The sequence below is a fragment of the Bufo gargarizans genome, chromosome 4 (genome assembly GCF_014858855.1).
Source record: "Bufo gargarizans isolate SCDJY-AF-19 chromosome 4, ASM1485885v1, whole genome shotgun sequence".
Classification (NCBI taxonomy): Eukaryota; Metazoa; Chordata; class Amphibia; order Anura; family Bufonidae; genus Bufo; species Bufo gargarizans.
This window is the reverse complement of record NC_058083.1, coordinates 206,423,330-206,446,191: the sequence shown is the minus strand read 5'-3', so window position 1 is coordinate 206,446,191 and position 22,862 is coordinate 206,423,330.

The following is a 22,862-nucleotide window of genomic DNA, read 5'->3' as shown; positions in this document are numbered from 1 at the left end:
CACTTAGACTGAGGGGGCATCCAGTTCTACTCTTCGGAGATTTTTCGGCAGAAGTGACGCGCAGACGACGAGCATTTGCGCCTGTATGTTCCCAGCTCTTCAAACAACATCGTCGGTTTGCGCTGCACTACCCGGCTATCTTAAAGGTTTTCTACCCTAATGGAAATTCAGCGACCTATGTGGATCCAGAGGAAGCGGCTTGTATGTTATTTGACCCACCTTACCGTCCCAAGAACCTGCCCGCCCTCACCTATTCCGAAGATCAGGGCACATCACGTCGAGACCAGAGGGATACCCGTTCCATGAGGTCGGCGCCAAACCAAGATTGGGACCTGTCATTGCCAACGCCGCAAGATGCCGGATGAAGAAGATATATTTTCAGACAAGAAGAGGTTGAGTACCCTAATATGCTGAGATAGCGTTAATTAATGTTATCTTCTCTTACGGACATAAGCTAAGAGACATTAGTTTGGGGGCTGTGAGAGGGGGAGGGGGGAGATGCAAAAACCCAGGGGAAAAAAATAAATATTATAATAAAAATCAAATTTATAAAATAAAATAAGAATAAAATGTATTGTTCCACTGTGTTCTTGATGTGTTACAATAGTAAGATGTAGGTTAAGGGGGTATGGGTCACTGCCTAATTATAAAGATGAGGAGGGATTGGGGTAAGTGTCACACTGCAGCATCTTTTAGAGGAGCCTTCCTAATATAATATAACCTAAGAGTTGCATATTAGTAATTCACAGAAGTGCTTGGGGAGAATGGATGACAGAGTTGGAGTGTGATCGGCAATTTATGTGCTTCTCTCTGTTGGAAAAAAGTTAAGTTCAAAGTTTTTGTTTGTGGGGGTTCATGCCACTGCTAAGAATCAGGGGATGCATCAAACATCTCACTGATTTGCTCAAGTGGTCAGTTGGATGTTCTGGGGGTTGGATAAGGGTCAGGTACACTTTTAGCAAAATAGGGAATATCAGTAAATCCATCAGAATCCTACAACATGGATAGCAGAGGAGGGATGAAACAAGTTAAGATAACGCCACAGGATGCTCGTTTCAAACAGTTTGTAAGCGATTCTGGCCTCATAGATGCCTGGCGAGCCTTTCACCCGGAAGGTAGGGACTTTTTTTTTTCCCACGCACATCAAACTTGGTCCCGTATAGACTACTTTCTCTCCAATAAGGAAGGATGGGGGCGGCTTGTGGAGCCTAGGATCGAGGATATGATCATTTCAGATCATGCACCGATCTCAGTATTATTCAGAAACTATATTCCAAGAGGGGCGGACTTTATTTGGAGATTCCCTTCCACTCTCATTCAGGACGAGGAGTTTAGAGATATGCTAAGAGGATGGTGGTTAGAGTATAAACAAGACAACGAAGGAATGGATGACCCCCAGATCTTTTGGGATGCGGGTAAGACAGTACTGAGAGGGAGAATAATGGCGTACATGTTTAGTAAAAAGAAATCCATTAAGCAGAAAATCGAGACTCTAAGCAATAATTTGAGAGCAGCCTATACGGCGTTTAAAAATAACCCCGGTACTTCAACATGCAATTATTGGCTACAGGCCAAACATGACTATGAAATGTGGGTACAAAAATGGGAGAGCCTAGCCCAATCAAAATGGGAGTCGCATTTGTACAAACATGGCAATAAAGCAGGGAAACTACTAGCCAGATGGGCCAGGGGACGTAGACCATTGACCAATATTTTAGCTCTAAAAACTGACAAGGGTGAATTCAAAACACACCCAGGAGAAATAAACGACATACTGAGAAGCTATTACAGTTATTTATATCGCTCTGTTCCCCTGTCCAATTCGGAAAAACAGGAGTGGTTACAATGGGTACCTCTACCAACCTTAACCGAGGAGGAGAGAACTATACTAAACTCTCCTATTACAGTTGGGGAAATCACAACTATCATCAAAGCTCTGACACTGGATAAAGCCCCGGGGCCTGATGGGTTTAGTGGGGAATTTTACCGTATCTTGGTGACTGAGCTAGCTCCTTTACTATCCCAACTATACTCAGGATACCTGCAGGGATCTCAGATACCTTCCCTTACCAATACAGCATACATTAAGGTTCTACCTAAACCCGGCAGAGATCTGACTAATGCGGCTTCTTACCGACCAATTTCATTGATCAATGTAGATCTTAAAATAGTGTCTAAAATACTTGCAGACAGATTGGCGAGCATATTACCGCGGTTGATTACTTCCAATCAAGTGGGATTTGTGCAGGGGAGGGGGGCGGTCACGAATATAAGTAAAGTGCTGATGGTACTGGACGAGGTGAAGCTAAGGCCTACTGCACATCCATCCTCAGCCATCATCACGATAGATGCTGAAAAGTCGTTTGATAACATTGACTGGGGATGGATGGGCACAGTACTAGATGCTATGGGTTTCACTGGTCCTTTCCGACAATACATCACCGCTTTGTATTCAAATCCCCTGGCAAGTATACACACACCGGGCTTTCTATCGGGAAATATAAATTTGGAGAAAGGAACTACACAGGGATGCCCACTTTCCCCGCTTCTATTTAACCTTGCAATAGAGCCACTCTCCCAAAAGATAGATCGTGATAATAACTTAGAAGGTATCAAAGTAGGTAATTTACGAGTTAAACATGCCCTATTTGCAGATGATTTATTGGTGTTCCTTGAAAATCCCTCCAGGGATGTGCCACGGCTGTTCCAGGTATTGAAAGAGTTCGGCTCGGTGTCAGGGTTCAAGGTGAATGAGGGCAAATCTGAAATATTATTTTTAGGAAATAGGTCCCAGAGATATTCTGATCAGGCTCTCGGTTGTCCCATTCAGATCGCAAAGAAGTCCATAAAATATTTGGGGATAAATATTGGGAGAACCCCGGAATCCTTATATCTACTTAATTTCCCCCCATTGATAAAAAGGATTTTAACGGACATTGAGAGGTGGATGGAACTTCCTCTTTCACCAGGAGGTAGAAGTCAACTACTAAAGATGATGAGTGTATCTAAACTTCTTTACTCCCTGCAGACTATATCGCTTCTCATAAAGCACTCGGACATTAAACTGCTAGAGACGGCTTTCAGGTCTTTCTTGTGGAAGGGGAGGAGACCTAGGATTTCCAAGCCAAGCTGCAGATTCCTAAGCATTTGGGAGGCTTAAATTTCCCAGATATTCGCAGCTATAATTTAGCCAGTCTCATGAGACATTGTTCTGACTGGATATTTAGAACAAACTTCTATTCTAACTATGCATTGGAAACCCAACTAGTGCAGCCTTGGAATCTGGCCTCATTACTGCATGCTAAACTGAGTGCAATCCCTCCTCCTGCTAAGAATAGTCTGATGATTAGAGACACAATTGCCTCTTGGAAGGCAACGCGTAAATTGTTTGCGCTGCCCTTCTTACTGTCTAAATATATGAGCATATGGGGGCACCCAGAGTTTCCAGCAGGCCTAGAGGCAAAACATTTTGGAGCTTGGAAACAATCAAACATACTTACGGTAAAATACATGTGGAACGCCAGGGAGGGAAAATATCACTCACTCATTGATCTTACAGGAATATATCACCTAGATGGAGCGAAACAAATGCTAGCTTATATGCAGGTTCAAGGATTCCTTAAAAATAGGGTGTTAAATGTGTCGAAAGAAATGTCTGGCAACGATTTTGACTCCCTCATAGGCACAGGAAAAGGGAAAAAATCGTTATCAGAATTATATCAAGGAATTAGGGGCAAGAAGTTATGATCAGTGGCAGAACGGATGTTCTCTCACTGGAATAAGGAATTCCCTCTAATGGATCATAGGGATATTATTGTAAAAGGCTGGAACACAATCAGAATTATTACACCTAATGAGATTTGGAGAGAAACTCACTTCCGAATGATCCATAAAGCTATATATGGGTTCCACTGTACCTCACGTACCACTACTCAGGATAGGTTAGATAGCTGTCCTAAATGCAAGCTGAAGAATTCTGATTTATTCCATGGCATATGGTCCTGTCCAGAGTCAGAGAAGTATTGGAAAATGGTCAGTTCGCAGGTTAAGCAACACCTTAAAGTACAACTCCCACTATCGCCTGAATTATTCTTATTTCAAGTGCCTCCTGATAGGTTGGCAATAACCCCACAAATTCACACCTTGATTTTGGCAGCAAAAAGGTGTCTTCTCAGAGAATGGCTAAACCCGAGGGTGCCTTCTGCTGCTGAAATATTTAAACACACGAAAATGTGTTTTGAGATGGAAAAATTGCAGGCGGAGCAACTCAAAGGAAAACAAGTGAACGCGTTTTTCCATAAATGGAAAACTTTTATTAGCACGGTCTTCACAAATGAAGAAATGAAAGGTGGAATGAGTCCCATTATACAGTCAGAGTGGTACCTTAAGGAAAAACTAGCCAAGAGACTAGGAAGGCTTCAGATAGATTAAGAATATACTGGGGGAAGGGTGTGCAAGAAGTGTACCTGAGGTGGGGGAGGGGGGAAGGGCTACCGGGGAGGGAGGGGGTTTAGGGGATGTTCTAAAGTGGGAAAAGTTAGAATATATGTATGATTATAATTTGGAATTGTATAATCTGATTATTGTACACTATATTTAATTGATCATTTGATGACTGTCAATTGTCTTATACTTGTAACTGCTTACATAAAATTCAATAAACAATATATAAAAAAAAAAAATTAAAATAGACAAATCGCCAGGACCGGATGGCATACACCCCCGTATCATAAGAGAATTAAGTAATGTCATAGCCAGGCCCTTATTTCTGATATTTAAGGACTCTATACTGACAGTGAGCGTTCCACAGGATTGGCGCATGGCAAATGTGGTGTGAATATTCAAAAAGGGCCCGAAAACAGAGAACGGAAACTATAGGCCGGTAAATTTAACATCTGTTGTGGGTAAACTGTTTGAAGGTTTTCTAAGAGATGTTATCTTGGAGTACCTCGATGAAAATTAGCAAATAACGTAATATTAGCATGGCTTCATGAGGGATCAGTCATGTCAAACGAATTTAATCAGTTTCTATGAGGAGGTAGGTTCTAGACTTGACAGCGGCGAATCAATGGATGTCATATATCTGGACTTCTCCAAAGCATTTGACACTGTACCACATAAAAGGTTAGTATATAAAATGAGAATGCTCGGACTGGGAGAAAATGTCTGTATGTGGGTAAGTAACTGGCTCAATGATAGAAAACAGAGGGTGGTTATTAATGGTACACACTCAGATTGTGTCACTGTCACTAGTGGGGTACCTCAGGGGTCAGTATTGGGCCCTATTCTCTTCAATATATTTATTAATGATCTTGTAGAAGGCTTGCACAGTAAAATATCAATTTTTGTTGAGTAATTAACACTGAAGAGGACAGTATACTGCTACAAATTGATCTGGATAGATTGGAGGCTTAGGCAGATAAGTGACATATGAGGTTTAACACTGACAAATGTAAAGTTATGCATCTGGGAAGGAATAATGAAAGTCACCAGTACATACTAAATGATACACTGGGTAACACTGACATGGAAAAGGACCTAGGAATTTTAGTGAACAGCAAACTAAGCTGTAGAAACCAGTGTCAGACAGCTGCTGCCAAGGCCAATAAGATAATGGGTTGTATCAAAAGGAGCATAGATGCCTGTGATGAGAACATAGTCCTACCACTTTACAAATCACTAGTGAGACCACACATGTTCAGACAGAGTTGTCACGTGATCAAACTCAGCACACGTGGGACGCCACGTAGTGCGAAAACAGCGTGACTCCACGCCGAACGTTCCAACGCCGGCTTCCCATCTTCACAGCGAAACTCAAAGCGTGTAGCCGTAACACCCACCAGACTGGTAATGTACACTAAAGAATCCTGTGTGTATGTGTCTGTATTGTAATCTACCTGGGTGTGAGAAGTGGACCAAGGAGTGCTGCTTAAATTGTGAGGAGATTAAGTGTGCCTTTTTTCCCTGACATCTTGTATATGCGGTGTGAAGCTGTGAAAATTACATTTCTAGCAGGGTATATTTTTGGGATACGCTGCTTTATATGAACGATTTTTTATACCAATAAAAGTTAGTGCAAAGTGATTCCATAATCTTTACAGATAACCGCAGATATGGAGATACGAACTATTGTGTCATTTGCCAGAACTGTTAAAACATTGATAATATTCCAAGGATGAATGGCTCAATTTTCTTCAAAACAGGCAACTATATGTGATATGTGTTATAGTCAGCAATATTAGATCTTTACCATCATTGGACATATTGATCTGTGAGCATTTTTGTGGTGTGATTATACGTGCTCTTTGACCAAATATATGGTTTTATATATATCTTGTATATTGACACTAATTTTATGAAGTGACGCAGTAGGTTTTATTACTATTTATGATATATTTACACACTCTAGGGTTGCATATTTAATAAAAGTATTTTATCTGATCAAGTCCGTGTTGAACAAGATATTTTGTGTGCCCTCCACTAGCACTTTCATAACTTTTTCTTGGCAACTTGGGGTGGGTTGCGGAGTGAGCACCATATTTGTATCCACTCACTGGGTGTAGCCACTGCTACCACTATTGTTATACTTTAGAAAAAAGACGACTGAGGGAAGATCTAATAACTATGTATATATATATGAGGAGTCAGTACAGAGATCTCTCCCATAATCTATTTATCCCCAGGACGGTGACTGTGACGAGGGGACATCCTCTGCGTCTGGAGGAAAGAAGGTTTGTACACAAACATAGAAGAGGATTCTTTACGGTAAGAGCAGTGAGACTATGGAACTCTCTTCCTGATGAGGTGGTGATGGTGAGTGTACTAAAAGAGTTCAAGAGGGGCCTAGATGCAGGCTCAGACTGGCCCACCAAGGAGGCGGGGGATTCCTCGGTGGGCACCCAGTTTCCTGCGCCCGAGATAAGATTATTGTAGCCATTAGGTGGCAGTATTGCACAGTAATGAAGCCTCCTACTGGTGTACATTGTATGGGAGGCCCCGCAGTATCTTTTAAACTTCTGGGGCTGCTGGCTGTGAAGGAGAGAAGGAGTCTGCCTCCTCCTGCCCTCCTTGCTGTCAGGAAATTCTGGCTGCTGGAGAGAAAGACTCCTCAGCGGTACTGGACTGATTTCTCAGGTGTGTGACACTAGTGAGCTGTAGGAGACTGTAAGGGGGGAATTTGTTTAAACAAATCTATAAACAAATAGGGGATTTGTTTATAGCAGACACAGATCTATGAATGTGTGCTGCTCTCTGCAGAGTTCAGAGTGGCATTGGGGGGACTCTGCCCTAGGTCACCTCAATGCCTCTGCTTTAGGTGCACCCCAATAAGTGCCCCAGCTCCAGATGCCCCCCCCCCCCAATGCACCCAATCTAAAAGCACCCCTAATATTGAATCTTCTCCAGTTGCCCCCCTAATACCCCTGCAGCTGCTCCAATATCCCCACTATTACCCTGCCTCAGGTGACCCTAATGCCTCTGCTTTAGGTGCACCTCCATAAGTGCCCTAACTCCAGATGCCCCACTCTAAATGCACCACTAATATTGACTTTTCTCCAGTTACCCCTGCTCCAGGATCCATACTATTACCCTGTCTCAGGTGACCCTAATGTCTCTGATTCAGTTATGATGACCCTCCATTTGTGCCCTTTGCTCATGTTGCTTCTCTAGCACTTTTTCTTGCACCTTGTTAAAGGTTGTGACCTGCAAAGTGTGTTGATACCCGAAAAATTCTGCACAGTGAGTCATATTCTCCAGTATTGTCCAAAAAGAAGAGCAGAAGTCCAGCTTCCAATACAAAAGTGGAAGCTTTTATTGAAATAGTGCATTAAAAACCAAAAAGGAAGTCCATGTCTAAGCGTTTCGGATCATATGATACTGATCCTTACTCATGACAAGGATAGACTACACAGGCTTGGATTTATAGTGACCAGCTGAAAAAAATCAGGTGACCACAATTAACCTTAGCATAGTCCAGAACACCTTCCCATAAATCTAAAAAATAGCTTTTAATTATCAATTTAAAAATATTTGCTGAGATCAAGCTCAGACCCAATGGGTCAAGACAACATATATACAAAATGAAATACTTTATCTCAGATCCACAACTAGTTTCAGCATACTTCCAGGATTACTCACGGTTTGACTTTTGTAGGGGACTCGTATCCCAAAACGGCCAAGGGTGAGGAAACAGTGTGATGAAGATATCATTGATGAGTGTTCCAGGGCAACATAACATAGGGGTCAGAGATTAAACGGTTGATTATCCCTGTTTATCCCTATGTGTCCTTTACTACGCCTCAGCCCAAGGACACCCCTTGGTGGTAGGGTTCCCTGTCCTCGTCCCTTATCTGTATGCCCCTCTAAAGCCCTACTTTGGTAACAGCAAGTAACTAAAAATGATATCAAGTATATAAATATTCCACTAAAGGACAACACGTATAAGTGTATAAGGACAATTTCCCTATACATAAAGACAATTTCCCGACGCAGCGTTTCCCCAATCGATCAATGTCACGACCGGTTCGTCAGGGGATAGATTATACTTAAATTAAGGTCTCTCAATCGAGACTATCACTTAGTGCCCCTCAATCAGGACCCTCTTGGAGACTTGAGCCAGAATGCAGGCTTTTGGGATGTCAGGTGTCTCAACTCAAATTTCCAGTTGGTGCCTTAAATAGTCTCCTCCCATGCTCCCCCCCAGCACAAACTCCCTACCATACATCGATCACCACAAACTATCCCCATTATTTGTCTCCAAGCTATGTGGATACATGGAATCTATCAATAAATTGCCGTTTCTCTCCTTCTTAGTTAGTCAAACCATAATTTGTATATCAGGGGAGAGAACGAGCAGCTCTGGAACGCATATGCATTCCACAGAGCGGAAGTTGCGTCATCAGATATCGCCATGGGGCCAGAACTCCATCAATAGTGTGTTGGAGAGGAGGGACGCCGCTCTGAAGACCAGCCGGTCCTCCCACCAGCCCAGGAGCAAATTTGCGTAGGTTGGTGCACAAGGGCTACCCATCGCGGTGCCTGTGAGCTGGTGGTAGAACAAGTTTTTAAATAAAAATAAATTATGGTTCAGGACAAATCTGGGGGATAGAATGAAAGAGTTATGAGCCCTGCACTGTGCACTGTATGCCCCTGGTTTCTAGGAAGGAAAGCACTGCCATTTTTTATCATTAAGGAGAGAGCCACGCATCCCACTATAAAGGGAATGATCCATTATTACTATATTCCCCCCTTTGTCTGAAGGCTTTATAATAATACTGTTATCCCTTTGCAGTCCGTTAAGGGCCTCCCTTTCTCCCCCCGTCAGATTCATTTCCTGACTACGTTTAGGGAGAAAAAAGCCTTTGACTTTTTAAAAGAGAAGTCAGAAGAGAGAGGTATTGAGGACTCCAGTACAGATATTGACTCCTCTGACACAGAGAGGCTCATAAGGGCAAAGGTATCTAATAGAAGATGAAATAGAGGTGGTTTTCAGCCTAGGGGAGGAAGAAGATGGCAAAGAAGTGGCAGGGGATATGCCTCTTCCTCATCGGATACTGTTGCTGCTGCTGGGGGGAGGGGGGGACGTCTGTGGGTCTTTTAGAGAAAGGAGGGGAGGACCAAGTGGGTCCACCCTATTATCTGAGGGGCAGAGACTCTATACAAAAGGAGGACAAGCGCAAGTAGACGAAAAATGTATCATAAATCTCACTAATAGGACATTGACATTTGATGAATTACAAGTCCTCTCCAAAGGACTGTCATTCGTACCTACTGTGAATTTTGATACATTCTCTTGGATTAAAGACTTAAGCCTTTTCATACGGAAATTGAAATGGCATAAGTTCTATAAAAATAATGATAGGGAAGAGTGTACTAAACTCGGTATACCAATGGACTGCCTCGAAGACATGAGGCTCCTAGTATCCCTAAGTAAAGGGCCAGCCCAACAGGATGGTTTGGGCCCCTTCACGGACCTACGTCCCAAAAGTAAAAAGATGCCCCTCCCTCAGGATAATTCTACAACTGACATCTTCCTAAGGTTGGTGACTCAAGAGATAGAAAGAATATGTCCACATAGAGACCAGGAAATGAATCTGACGGGGAGAGAAAGGGAGGCCCTTAACGGACTGCAAAGGGATAACAGTATTATTATAAAGGCCTCAGACAAAGGGGGGAATATAGTAATAATTGATCATTCCCTTTATAGTGGGATGTGTGGCTCTCTCCTTAATGCTAAAAAATGTTATGACCGTCTACAGGGTGACCCCTCAGACACCTTTATAGAGGAACTAAACTGGATCCTTGTCGGGGCTTTTGAGAACAATCTGATCTTCTCTGAGGAACTGAACTTTTTATGTCAAAAAAATCCACAAATACCTACGTTTTATGCACTCCATAAGGGAAGAGATCCACTAAAAGGAAGACCAATAGTGTCCGGGATAGACTCACTATCCCAAAACGTGAGTATTTACATAGATAAAGTCCTCAGACCTTTTGTCTCCTCACTGCCCTCTTATATCAGGGATACCATTGATTTACTGCTAAAGATACAGGATACTGCTGTAGAGGAGAGCACCTTCTTGGCCTCCATAGATGTTGAGGCTCTCTACAGCAGTATACCACACGAATGGGGAATGAAGGCAGTGCTTTCCATCCTAGAAACCAGGGGCCTACAGTTTAGGGCTCATAACTCCTTCATTCTATCCCTCCTTAGATTTCTCCTGACCCATAATTTCTTTTTATTTAAAAATGTGTTCTACCACCAGCTCAGGGGCACCGCGATGGGTAGCCCTTGTGCACCGACCTACGCAAAGTTGCTCCTGGGCTGGTGGGAGGACCAGCTGGTCTTCAGTGACATGGAGGAACCCTTTATATTGTGGGATGGTCCGGAGGTGTCCATCAGGTCATTTGTTACATTTTTGAATCAGAACCACATTGGACTACGCTTTACATTTAAGATCAGCAACAAAGAAATCTCTTTCTTGGATATAAGAATTTCAAAGAGGGAGGGTGTTCTGTGTACAGAAACCTTCAGGAAACCCACGGCCACTAACAGCCTTTTAAATTGGGATAGTTTTCATCCTAGTCGGGTGAAAAAAGGTATCCCAAAGGGCCAATATATTCGGGTTAGAAGAAACTGTACGGACACACCTACCTTTGTGACACAATCAAGGGATCTTAGGAACAGATTTCTGAGGAGAGGATACCCTGATGAGACACTCAATAAAGCTTTCAAACACTCAATGACTACGGAAAGGAATCAATTTATGAGGCCCCAAAAGAGAAATCCACAAGATAGAATAGTAAGAGTGATCGGGACATATGATAACACCCACGAGAGAGTATTTGAAATTCTTAGGAGGTACTGGGGTATCTTACTAACCGATAGGGACCTAATCAATATACTTCCATCAAGACCAATGATTACCTTTAGAAGGGGGAAATCCATCAGGGGACGCTTGGTACACAGTCTATATACAATACCTAAGACTGAAGGAACATGGCTAGAAAGAAGACCCTTGGGAATGTTTAGATGCAGTGGGTGTGTGGCTTGCCTGTTTATCACAGCGTCAAAAACTTTTAGGAGTGTCTCGACAGGAAGAACCTATGAGATTAGAGACTTTGCAAACTGTAGAACGTGTGGAGTGGTATACTTGATCACATGCCAATGCCCCTTTAATTATGTGGGGAAGACAAAGAAGGAACTGAGGAGGAGGGTTGGGGAACATCTAGGAGATATTAAACATAGATGGGACAAACCGGTGGCCAACTATATTCATGAGTTTCAAGAGGGGAATGCCAATTCCCTGAAATTTCAGATCATAGAGGTTATCCCACCTTCACCAGGTAAGGGTGATTGGGACAGAAGGATATTACAAAAAGAATGTCAATGGATTTACAGACTAAAGACATCTAGTCCTGATGGCCTAAACGAACAGCTACCGTTTGGTTGTTTTCTTTAATGAATAAACATCGATTATCCTCCGGATTATCCCTCCTCTCCAACACACTACTGATGGAGTTCCGGTCCCCTGGCGATATCTGATGACGCAACTTCCGCTCTGTGGAACGTATATGCGTTCCACGAGCGGCGATTTTTCTCCCCTGATATACAAATTATGGTTTGACTAACTAAGAAGGAGAGAAAAGACAATTTATTGATAGATTCCATGTATCCACATAGCTTGGAGACAAATAATGGGGATAGTTTGTGGCAATCAATTGTATGGTAGGGAGTTTGTGCTGGGGGGAGGAGCATGGGAGGAGACTATTTAAGGCGCCAACCTGAAATTTGAGTTGAGACACCTGACATCCCAAAAGCCTGCATCCTGGCTCAAATCTCCAAGAGGGTCCTGATTGAGGGGCACTAAGTAATAGTCTCAATTGTGAGACCTTAATTTAAGCATAACCTATCCCCTGACGAACCGGTCGTGACATTGATCGAGTGGGGAAACGCTGCATCGGGTAATTGACTTTATGTATAGGGAAATTGTCCTTATACACATATACGTGTTGTCCTTTAGTGGGATATTTATATACTCAGCATCATTTTTAGTTACTTGCTGTTACCAAAGTAGGGCTTTACAGGGGCATACAGATAAGGGACGAGGACAGGAAACCCCTACCACCAAGGGGTGTCCTTGGGCTGAGGGGTAGTAAAGAACACATAGGTATAAACAGGGATAATCAACCGTTTAATCTCTGACCCCTATGTTATGTTGCCCTGGAACACTCATCAATGATATCTTCATCATGCTGTTTCCTCACCCTTGGCCTTTTTGGGATACAAGTCCCCTACAAACGTCAAACAACTAACACTGGGCTATATCATCAAACCGTGAGTAATCCTGCAAGTATGCTGAAACTAGTTGATCTGAGATAAAGTATTTCATTTTGAATATATGTTGTCTGAGCTTGATCTCAGCGAATATTTTTAAACTGATCATTAAAAGCAATTTTTTTGATTTATGGGAAGGTGTTCTGGACTATGCTGATTTAGACTTCTCTATACTTTATATGCTGCTGAGGCGGTTTGTGTGTTGATACACAATTAACCTTAGCCACACCTTCATACAAATAAAATACACAATGTTCTTATGTTTTAATGTTTCAATAAAAACAATCCTAAAAACAATGTTGCACAAAGAGTCAATAGTGAAGAATCAAGTCATGTCTGCAATTTAACCCCTTGGCAATGCAGGAACCCATACAAAAGATCCAAAAGGATTCCCTATTCAGTAATTTCCTTCTGTGGTCACCTCCTCGAACTGGGGGATTAACTCTTTCAAGTCCCTGAACATGCATCCCTGCAACATCACCTCCATGAACAGCCGCATAGTGTGAACTGACCGAAGACACATTTCTTATTCTAGAATGTGGAATGTCTGAAATGTGTCTACAGATTCTAACCTTAAGGCTGTTAGTGGTGCAACCCACATATTGGAGGTGGCACAGGGAGCATGTGATGCAGTAAAGCACTAAATTAGTATTACAATTCATGTATTGCTTTAATTCAAAAGATTGTTGATTGGCAGTAGAAACACATGTGACACCCAATTTGGATTACTTTGCAGCAAGTACATACCCGATGACCACATTTGAAGTTGCCCTTATGTCTCAACCAAGTGGGTTGACCCCGCTCTGTATTAGAGAGCAGGGAAGGACTCACTTTCTGTACCACAGTGGGTGCTCGATGAGCTACACATTTAATGCCGGCACTGGCAATGTCAGTCCACTGCTCGTCACAACTAAGAACAGGTAGATGCTTCCTGATTATTTGGCAGATACGTGAGTATTCCAAGCTGTAGCTAGTGGCGAAAACCGTGACTGACCGTATTGACACGTATGGTTTACATGGCGGCAGTGATGATATTCCGTATCTATAGGCATCACTGCTGCCATGTAAAGAGATACCGGTGGTGGTGTGGTGGCGGATTTAAAAGGGGGGTTGCAGGTTTTCAAGTTATCCTCTCCACACCATAGGGTATAACTATATGAATAGTGGGGTCCAATTCTGCAACCCCCACTGATCCCAGGATCGGGTCCTGTTCCCCCTTTTTATGGTGTGACAGGCTACACATACGCCTTGCTGCTCCCCTCATTCTCTTTGGCACCACAGGAATTAGCCAGCGCTGTACTCTGCAATCTCTGGTGACCCCATAGAGAATGGATGGAAAGGCAGAGCATATGCTCAACCTGCCACTCAGTCAAGAAGGGGGATCAGTGGGGGCTCCAGCGTTCAGACCCCCACAGATCACTTAGTTCTCCCCGATCCTGTGGATAGAGGATAACTAGACAAGTGGACAAAGGCCCTTTAACAGGTGATCATTTCTATTTTAGTTTGACACATATTTTGGGCCAGATTTTTAATTTTTATTGAAAAAAAATTTACACCCAAAGAAAACCTTTAAGGATAGGGAATGTGAAAAGGTGAAACAGCTATGACACATCAGGTGATAAGTGTCTGATTGGTGGGGGTCTGACTGCTGGTACCCCCATGATCAAGGGAACATGGTCGGCTGGCTGGATTCATTTTTCCATCACATTATACACCGCTTGTTTCCATGGTTACGACCACCCTGCAATCCATCAGTGGTGGTCGTACTTGCACAATATAGGATAAAGCACTAGCCTATGTGTGCTCCCATGGTCCCAGCCACCAGAGAGTCTGACGCTTGACTACCACTGATGGATTGCAGGGTGGGCTGTAACCATGGAAACGAGCAGTGTATCATGTGATGGAAAAATGAATCCAGCCAGCAAAGGAAGCAATATGGATAATAACAGTATATTAGTAAGTTATTAGCTCGTATTAACTTTCTCTACATGATAAATGCCACATACTGAAGTGAGACAACCCCCTTAGGACTCTTGTGTACATAGATTGGCGGTAATGTAATTTAATGTCTCAGGACCCCTTTTTTTTATGATGAGTGGGTGTTCCAGCAGTCAGACCCCCAGCAATCTGATATTTATCACCTATCCTGTAGATAGGCGATAGATCATTATGGTAGGAGAATCCTTTTAAATATACTGTAGATTATTTGCAATCTGAGAAGGTTAAGATTTGATACATTTCATGCCAGACATTTATGCTTAAAGGGGTTAAAGGGGTTGTCTCACTTTAGTAAATGGCATTTATCATATAGAGAAAATTAATACAAGGCACTTACTAATGTATTGGCATTATCCGTATTGACTCCTTTCCATCACATTATACACAGCACATATCTGTGGTTATGATCAACCTGCAATTCAGCAGCGGTGGCCGTGCTTACACACTACAGGGAAAGGTTGGAAGTGCGCATAGGCCAACACCTTTGCCTATAGTGTGTAAGCACAGCTACCGCTGCTGGATTGCAGAGTGGTCAAAACCATGGATACAAGCAGTGTACAATGTGATGGAAAAGAGCCAATATGGAGAATCGGAATACATTAGTAAGTGCCTTGTAGTAACTTTCGCTATATGATAAATGCCATTTGTTGAAGTGAGGCAGCCCCTTTTAGAGTGCTACACTTAATAGGGTTAGGCAAAAAATGTCTTGGTGCGTGCATTGCATGTCTACTATGTAATATAGGAATTGCATGTGTCTTGTTTCTGACTGACTTAAGAGCATTATATCCATATATGTGTAAGTCTACTTTCACACTTGCGGTAGCAGAGTCCGGCAGGCTATTCTAGTGGAGGAACAGCCTGCCAGATCAGTGTTTACGCTAGCCCAACGTGCCACCAGAGATCCGCTCTGGTCCCATTCCCTATAATAGGGGAGGTCCGGCCTCAGCACGGCAAACATGCCGAGAGGCGGCCGGACAAAAACGACTGCAGTCTTCCGGCGGCACGGTGGGCTAGCATTAGCATGGATGCGGCAGGCTGTTCCCCCGCTGGAACATCCTGATGGACCCTGGTACTGCAAGTGTGAAAGTAGCCTAAATTCTGCCACATGTATGTTTGTGCATTTTTCTGTGAGTGTCTGCCATCATACTTCATCTTTAATATTTCTGATATCACTGTAATGGCTCATGTTTGAGTCCGCAAATTGCAGATCTGCAAAACATTGATACTGGGTGTGTGCTTTCCACATTATGTGGAACAGAACAGCTGGCCTCTAATAGAACAGTTCTATCCTTGTTTGTAATGTGGACAATAATAGGACATGTTCTATCATTTTGCAGAACGGCCATGCGAACATACAGACACAGAATGCACATTGGGTAATTTCCATTTTTTGCGTCCCCATTGAAGTAAATGGTTTCACATACAAGCCACAAAAAAGTACAATGGTACGGACATGGAAAAAAAAATAAGTTAGTGTGCAGGAGCCCTAAGGTGGGCCCCCAGAATCAATTACACTGGTGGACCCTAGGCACCCCAGTCCGACACTGCCTGGAGTGTAATAATATTACAGGCTATACCTATTTGAGATGGGTCGTTGATGCAGGGAGTTATTCTGATTGCCTGATTGGAGTCGGGAAGGAAAATTGGCTTGTACCTCACAGTATTTATTTTTTTGCCTTCCTCTGGATCAACTTGCAGGATAACAGGCTGAACTAGTTGGACAGATGTCTTTTTTTCGGCCTTATAAACTATTTTACTATGTTACAATATGTGCCAGTACAAAACATAATGTGTGCCAGTACAAAAAATACCTCTTTACAATGTGTGCCAGTGTAAAAATTCCCCGTTTTAGTTCCCCCATAGTGCTCCCTCCAGTTACAAAATAATGACCCCTCATGGTGGCTCAACAGCATGCTGCCAAATAAAAATAATAAATCAAATTCTTACCTCCAAGCGACAAGGTGCAGGTCACAGACCTCAGGTCTGTGCTCTGAGCTATATGCAGCTCGGCTCAGGAGGCGCCATGATGATGACAACATTGCGCCATCTGCACCGGCTTCTGTTTGTCCCGCAGCAGCATTCAACTGTATCGCTGCTCTGAGGACGGTTATGCAGTTGCATATGCAGAGATGAACACTTCCACAATGGAAGCGCTCATTGCCCATGGCCCTGCCACTGCCCCAACCCCTCCACTTGTCCCTACCTGGTGCCTCCTGAGGCAATCACCTCACCTCTCCTCATTGGTGGTGCACCCCTGCTAGCAGATCATTACTTCCACAATGTGCAGCCACCTTTTAGGACATTTACTTCAGGGGGTTACTTTCAGAAGCATGAAAGAAAACAGCAATTTTTATGAATTCTAAACCGTGAAGAGAAGTATTTGAGGGAAAATTATATGGAGATGGTTGGGATGTCAGCATGAAATGGATTTGATGTTTGCCTAAATCTGTAGACGATGAATCTATAGACAGTATCTTCCTTGTTTTGCCCCAGTCAATTAACATATGTTTTCCACATTCCTGTAATGAATCATGAAATCGGCTTCTATTTGTCTGTTGGATCTTAGAGGATTAGCATTAAAGTGCTTTCTTATGTAAGATGCTTTTACTTTTTACTGGTAGACTATCGATGGGGATCTTTATAATTCCAGCATTGTCTGATCTCTACAACGGCATATCTGCTTTTAAGCAAGCAAGAAACCCATTAAAGATTAGCTTACACTTATTAAAGGGAAGCTGTCATCAACTTTATGCTGACCTAACTGAGGGTAGCATAAAAAAGTGACAAAAATGCTGATTTCTGCGGTGTGTCACTCATGAGCTAAAAGTAAGAGGTTGCTGAGAACCAGCATCATAATCATTACAGCCCAGGCCTTGAAGAGAGTCAAATCTACCTGAGAAGAGTCATGGTTATTCATAATCTCCTGCACTCTCGCCCATCTGCTGATGATTGGCAGTTCTCTCCTAGAGAGAAAGGGAGAAAACTAGGTAGAAGACTATCAGTCATCAGCAGGTGGGCAGGAAGAGCAGGAATTCATGAATAACCATGACTCTTCTCAGGTGGCCGGGACTCTTTTGCAGGCCCAGTCTGCAATGATTGTGATGTTGGTTCTCGGCAACCACTTACTTTTAACTTATAAATAACAGACCTCTAAAATCAACTCACCTGTCTCTACTTTATGCTGCTGTTAGTATGGGCAGCATAACGTTGATGACAGGTTCCCTTTAACATACCTGTAAGTCAATTTAAAAAATCCTTTCTGTCATATCATCTAGACATTGGGCGCTCATATTGTATACAGAAAACATACAAGCTTGTGTGATTGAGAATGGGAACTAGGCACAGTTCAAATCTAGTTTATGGCAGCTCCTAAATGTTTATTCTGGCCCATATATGAATGTCTGTCCATTCTCTGGGCCTTAGAGACAACTCCTGAAAATGACAGATCTTAGGAATAATGTGTGTAGTACCAGAAAAGTGGATTTGCATTTACTGAGAGACGGCCAGATGTTCTGTGAGTGGAACTACATTTTATAGCCAGGTTTATCATTGCAACTTTTTGCAAATTGTAATTGTATTGATATCCAAACTGACAAAGCCTAAATATGACTAAACTTTAGACTGTAAAATTGATAGGTATTTTTATGTGACAAATTTTAAATAATGATGTGTGACATTTTGTACATTTGTCAGAAAAAAATGACTTTAAATCAGACACTCCAAAAAAAGAGCGAGAAGTCGCATATTGATACAGTACCCTCTTAGACTACCTGCACACATTGTAGATTACATTACATTGCATTTTTCCTCTCAGATTTTTGGGCAGAAAAAATGCATTGTGAGGCCTCGTTCACATTTCTGTGTTCGTTTGACCTCCATGTTTCATCCTTGAGGATGTCCCTTAAGGATCTGTGTTTTTCCTTTATTCCACAGACACTGCTAAGTTGAAAATCAATTTCCAGAGTATCTCCAACTAGTGGTCAGTGAAAAACATCCTAAACAAGGAGGCCTTCCGTGTTGTATTAGTGATTTTTTTTATGGACCCATAGACTTCAATGGGTGTCTTTGGTCCCATTTTGATTACTAATTCTCCTTCAGTTGTTCTAGATGGAGTGAGAGACTTCATGCCAACCATCTTGCCCTCCCAGAGGCCAGAAGGCTGCCCGGTTCTGCGGGACCACCGTCACCATTTGTAATTGTGGCTGATGAGGGGTTTGCTTTGACACCATATGTTATGCGACCCTTCTCCAGACGCAACCTGGATGACAAACGACGTATATTCAACTATCGGCTGACAAGAGCCCGTCGGTATGTAGAGTGTGAGTTTGGAATACTTTCCAACAAGTGGAGAGTATTCCTGTCATCCTTACAGATGGCACCGGGCAATGCCACTTTAGTTATTCAAGCATGTGTTATCCTGCACAACTTCGTCAGGATTCATGATGCTCTCTTAGATACTACAGTAGTTTGGAGGATTCAGGAACATATTCTTCCTCATCTGGCAGATTGAATTTGATTCGTCATGGCCAGCCTGGAACTGTAGGACTTGCAGTTTGAGACCTCTATGCCAAGTACTCCTCTAGCCCTGAGAGTGCATTACCGTGGCAGATGGACGCAGTTCAGGAAAGACAATAATTACATCTGGCCTTGGCCTAGGTTTGTTTTTAATTTTTATTTGTAGGCAGCTTTTATTTTATTTTTAGAAGATAGTGTAGATGATGTGGGCTTGCGGGCTGGGATTGATAGCAGGACAAAATGTGTTTGCAAAAGTGATCTTGATTTCCAGTGCATTTTAAATGTGTACGAGTATAGCTAATGTTTAAGCCAACATCTTTTGGCCTACTGTAATCCTCAAATACCTCTTTTTGGATTAAATAAAAACCACATTAGCATCTATTGTGATGTGTGTTATGTGTAAATGTAGCCAAATGTGGTTGATTTGTGCTAGGCAATACTCAAGGGATGCGTAAACTGCAGCCATCAAGCTGTTGACAAATAACAAATCCCATGATGACCAGACAGCCTACAGCTATAATCCTCCAGCAGGGCCTGTTTAGATTTGTAGTTTGACAGCAGATGTGGTGCTGCATGTTGGTCATCCTGGAAATACTTGCTACGAACTGACACTTGAAGGCACTGTCCAAGGTACCATAAATGTATGGGCCTGATATTTGAATGAGGTAACATACAATTCTGATTGGAAATTCCACTTCTGCTTTCAAAACATGGCGTAGCATCTAATTAAATGTTCAAAACCTAATTTTGGACAAAGTATTTTCATCTATAACTGTGTTTGAAGAATTTTATTTGAATTAAAGTAATGTCTAATTGATAAATTTGAACATCAATAAAATACATTCAAACTATGTTTTAAGGCATCTTTTTATTGTTCAACAAATATAAATAAAATGTGTCTTCATTTTCAGCGCTGAAATAAAAATGTTAAATTCTGAACGTAACTATTAAAAATCAAACAATTCCCTGGTGAAAGGGCAAGGCACAGGGCCTGGTTGCCCACCCACAGGATCTTGTGGTTGGTATTCTTGTGGTGGCCTGGATGAATTATGTGGCAACATATGCTCCCATTCCTGCAAAAATAGGGGCTGTGATAAAGGGACTGGGCGGAGATGTTGTGGGTAAAAACTTAGTCCTGGCTGGGGATCCATTGTCATTGCCACCGCCCACTGCTTCATGTGGTCAAGTAACTGATGTAGTTCCACTTGGTCCAGGGGGGAGTCCATTATCACAGCTACAGTGGCCATAGCGCTGACATACAAGCGCAATTTTTGAACAGGTAAATTTTGGATAAGAGGAGCTAGGTCCCTCAGCATCCTCTCCTCTAGACTTTCACTCCTTCTCTGGCTCAGATACTGCAAAATTTCAGCATCTAGCCTTGATCTACTATCTGACCCAGAGACAGGAGTGACTCTACCCCCCCCACCCCCCCCCCCCACCCCTTCTCTGACTTGCCTGTCATGTTTGGGGCTACTTAGTTGGCCCCCAGCTGCCTCCATGCCCAACTCTTCATCTCTGGCTCCTTGCTTCCGGACCCAAAATAAGATAACACTGGCTGTGTGGATCCTTCATGTGGGCCAGCTTCATCTTCACAAGAAGAGTTTTCATGGGCCCCTGGCTCTTCAAGGCTATCAATGGTTCTAGGAAAGAGCTAATTATAATTAGACCCATGTAAGTAATTGACTATTCATAACTGTCTTGTATTCATACATTTTAGTATAGTTGAACCAATTATTGCTCAATAGGTATACTGTATGTGGTTAAAAAAAAAACACAACATCACTTTGAATTATTTTTGGAAATGTTTGAAGGTTAAAATTTTGCTATCATTCGGCCAAAAATTACACATTGCAAAGGCTGGCTTGGTTATGGAATAGTCAGAATAGTAGAAGTAAATAAAACTTCAAACATAATGTACCCTGATATCTCTGGCTAGTAGGGAAGCCATTTTCCTTGTAACAAACCAAGAGTCAGACAATTCACAAAGAGCACAAACATCACTGTATAAAAAGTACATGATTCCTAAGAACCCTATGAACAGCTATTGGTAAAGAGAGGAGAAGTCAACATTGACTGATGGCTATATATATATATATATATATATATATATCCAGAAAAAGGACGGCACTCCAGCAGGATGAAAGTGAAAAACTTCTTTTAATCGACCATACGTATGGTCGATTAAAAGAAGTTTTTCACTTTCATCCTGCTGGAGTGCCGTCCTTTTTCTGGATATATTGGTTGGGGTAAGAGGTTGATTCCCCAGGAGCGTGCACCCGTTTTTCTCCTAGTGCAGCCAGTGCCGCCATTTTTTCCCTTTGTATATATATATATATATATATATATATACACAGTCCTGATCAAAAGTTTAAGACCACTTGAAAAATGGCAAAAATCATATTTTACATTGTTGGATCTTAACAAGGTTCCAAGTAGAGCTTCAACATGCAACAAGAAGAAATGAGAGTGAGACAAAACATTTTTTGAGCATTCAATTAATTGAAAATAACGATTAAACTGAAACAGGCTGTTTTTCAGCCGATCCAAATTTTAGGACTACATGCCTTTAAAAGGCCAAATCTGTACAAAGATGTGGATTCATTGTCATTTTCTGTCAGGTAGTCACACGTTGTGATGGCAAAGGCAAAAAAAATATCCCTTTTTGAACGTGGTCGGGTTGTTGAACAGCATAAGCAGGGTCTCTCACAGCGCGCCATCGCTGCTGAGGTGGGACGCAGTAAGACAGTCATTTGGAATTTCTTAAATGATCCTGAGGGTTATAGAACAAAAAAGTCAAGTGGAAGACCCCAAAAAATTCACCAGCACTGAGCAGAACATGTAACATAGTAACATAGTACATAAGGCCGAAAAAAGACATTTGTCCATCCAGTTCGGCCTGTTATCCCGCAAGTTGATCCAGAGGAAGACCCCTCTCTAGTAGCTATAGCCTGTAATATTATTAAGCTCCAGAAATACGTCCAGGCTCCTCTTGAATTCCTTTATTGTACTCACAAATGTGACATTCAAAGCTGGAAGAAAGTTTTATTCTCTGATAAATTTTTTTTTAACCTTGATGGTCCTGATGGTTTCCAACGTTACTGGCATGACAAGCAGATCCCACCTGAGATGTTTTCTACACTCCACAGTGGAGGGGCGCCATAATGGTCTGGGGTGCTTTTTCCTTCAGTGGAACAATGGAGCTTCAGGAAGTGCAGGGGCGTCAAACGGCCGCTGGCTATGTCCAGATGTTGCAGAGAGCATTCTTCATGACTGAGGGCCCTCGTCTGTGTGGTAACGACTGGGTTTTTCAACAGGACAACACTACAGTACACAATGCCCGCAGGACAAGGGACTTCTTCCAGGAGAATAACATAACTTTTTTGGCCCATCCTGAGTGTTCCCCTCATCTAAATCCAATTGAGAACCTTTGGGGATGGATGGCAAGGGAAGTTTACAAAAATGGACAACAGTTCCAGACAGTAGATGGCCTTCGTGCGGCCGTCTTCACCACTTG